The sequence below is a fragment of the Bison bison genome, unplaced genomic scaffold, assembly GCF_000754665.1.
Source record: "Bison bison bison isolate TAMUID 2011002044 unplaced genomic scaffold, Bison_UMD1.0 scf7180017861046, whole genome shotgun sequence".
Classification (NCBI taxonomy): Eukaryota; Metazoa; Chordata; class Mammalia; order Artiodactyla; family Bovidae; genus Bison; species Bison bison.
Genome location: NW_011491618.1, coordinates 2,290,684 through 2,293,815, shown reverse-complemented (window position 1 = coordinate 2,293,815; position 3,132 = coordinate 2,290,684).

Below are 3,132 nucleotides of genomic sequence, written 5' to 3'. Positions count from 1 at the left end.
GCATGATGTACTCTGCATATAAGTTAAATAAGCAAGGTGACAATATACAGCCTTGACGTGCTCCCTTCCTGATTTGGAACTGGACATGTTGTTCCATGTCCAGTTCTAACTGTTGCTTCTTGACCTGCATACAGATTTCTCAGGAGGCAGATCAGGCAGTCTAGTATTCCCATCTCTTTCAGAATTTTCCACGGTTTGTTGTGATCCACATAGTCAAAGGCTTTGGCGTAGTCAACAAAGCAGAAGTAGAGGTTTTTTTTGGAACTCTCTTGCTTTTTCGATGATCCGATGGATGTTGGCAATTTGATCTCTGGTTCCTCTGCCTTTTCTAAATCCAGCTTGAACATCTGGAAGTTCACGATTCACATACTGTTGAATGCTGGCTTGGAGAATTTTGTTTCAGCAGGGTTTCCGGCTGTGGGGGGCACCATTCTGGGTGAGGCATCCACCATGGTGAGGCCCCTGAGCTGCTGCCCCCGTGACCCCCTCCCCCTGCTGCTGTCTCCTGCCCCTCAGTGCTACTGCTGTTCCTCTGCCTGTTGTTGTTCCTCCGTCTCCAGATCCGATCATAGTGAGGGAAAGATGAGCGAGGAGAAGGCGACTTCTGATAATGAGGTGCATCTGTGGCATAAGATGGAGGAGTAGGAGGACGTGTGCTCGTCTTCTCTTGCGAGAATGCCAAAACTACAACTCGCTGCTGAACAACCGTCGACTGGAGAATGTCGGATCCCACCAAAAAAAGTACCCCACATCCAAGGGCAAAGGAGAAGCCCCAGCAAGATGGCAGGACGGGTGAAATCACATTTGGAATCAAACCCCTTACTGGCCAGAGATGCTCAGAGGGCTCAAACAAACCTTCTGCACACCAGGGCCCGGAGACCCCACGGAGACTGAGCCAGAACTGTGTTTGAGTGTCTCCTGTGAAGGTATTGGTCAGCAGTGGCCTGCCGCAAGGGCAGGGGCTCTGGGTGCAGCAGACCTGGGTATGGCATAAGCCCTCTTGGGGGAGGTCACCATTAACCCCACCATAGAGCTGCCAGAGCTTAAGACAGGACTGAGGAAACAAGACTCTTGGTAGGGCACAAACAGAACCTTGTGTGCTCCAGAACTCAGGAGAAAGAAGCAGTGACCCTGCAAGAGGCTGACCCAGATTTGCCCGTGAGTGTCCAGGAGTCTCCAGCAGAGGAGTGTGTTGATGGTGGCCTGCTATAAGGTCGGAGGCACTGAATGCGGCAGTGCGTCGTGCGTGGGACCTTTTGAAGGAGGTTGCCATTATCTTCATTACCTCCGCTGTAGTTTAGCCTCAGGTCAAACAACAGGGAGGGAACACATGCCCCTCCAACAACAGAAAATTGGATTGTATGCAAATGTGCGTGCTGTGTCACTTCTGTGGTGTCTGATTCTTTGTGACCCCATGGGCTGTGGCCCACCAAGCTCCTTTGTCCATGGGATACTCCAGGCAAGAATACTGGAGTGGGTTGCTATGCCTTCCTCCAGGGGATCTTCCCCACCGACCCTTGTCTCTTATGTCACCTGCATTTGCAGATGGATTCTTTACCCCTAGCGCCACCTGGGAAGCCCATTCCATCATATAAGAAAGTGAAAGTGAAAGTGAAGTTGCTCAGTCGTGTCCGACTCTTTGCGACCCCATTGACAGTAGCCTATCAGGCTCCTCCGTCCATGGGATTTTCCAGGCAAGAGTACTAGAGTGGATTGCCATTTCCTTCTCCAGGGGATCTTCCCGACCCAGGGATCGAACCCGGGTCTCCCACATTGCAGGCAGACTCTTCCATTGTATAAGTATACCACAACTTATTCTTTCTAATTTTCACGGGCATACAGGTTATTTCCAGTCTTTGACTACCATGAGTAAAAGTTTCAAACGTTCTTGTGCATATCTTTTGGTAGATATATGAATTCATTTTTCCTGTAGATTTCTAGGAGTAGATTTCCTTTATCATAGGGTATAAATATACTGGACATTATTAGATATTGCCAAATAATGTTGTCAGTATTTTTGGATTTTGATCGTTTTAATAAGTGTGTTCTTTGTTTTAGTCTCATTGTTTTAATTTGAAACTCCTTAATGACATGATATTGGGTATCTTCTAATATGCCTAGTTGCCCTCTGAATATCTTTTTTTTGGTGAGATATCTGTTCAGATCTTTTGCCCATTTTTAAAATCAGGTTGTTTTCCTTTCATTTTCTTTTTTGACCGTACCACACAACATGCGGGACCTTAGTTCCCTGTCCAGGGATTGAACTGCCAGGGAAGTCCCTGTTTGTTTTCTCATTGTTGGGTTTTTAGAGTTCTTTATATATTTTGGCTAACAGTTCTTTATCAGATGTGTCTTTTGCAAGTATTTACTCCCAGTTTGTGGTTTGTCTTCTCATTCTGATCTTGTATTTCCCAGAAGTTTTTTATTCTAATAAATTCCAGTTTATTAATGATGTCTTTTCATGCCCGTGGTGTCGTATAATACCTAAAAAGCCACCAGTATACTCAGGGTCACCTAGGTTTTTTCCTGTGTTATCTTCTACACATAGAAGATGTATAGTTTATGGTTTTGTGATTTAGATTTAGGTCTGTGATCCATTTGGGGTTAGTTTTTTTGTAAAGGATATAAGATCCATGTCTAGATTGATTTTTGAAGTTTTTGCATGTTGATGTCCAGTTGTTTCAGCGCCATTTTTTTGCAGGAGAGGCTTTGCCATGTGGCTTGTGGGATCTTAGTCCCCGGATTAGGGATTGAACCCCTGCCCACAGCAATGAAAGCACCCAGCCTAACCACCACTGGACCACCAGGGAATTCCACACACTATTTGTTGAAAAGACAATCTTTGCCATTTTGTATTGCCTTGCTCCTTTGTCTAAAATCAGTTGATTATATATATGTGGATCTATTTCTGGTCTCTATTATATTCCATTGATCTATTTGTCTATTCTTTCAATCATACCACAGTGTCTTGATTACTGTAACTTTATATACATCTTGAACTGGAGTACTATCTGTCCTTGAACTTTATTCTTATCCTTCAATATTGTATTGGTTATTCTGGGTCTTTTGTCTCTCCATATAAACTTTAGAATAGTTTGTTGACACAGGTGGTGCAGTGGTAAAGATCTGCCT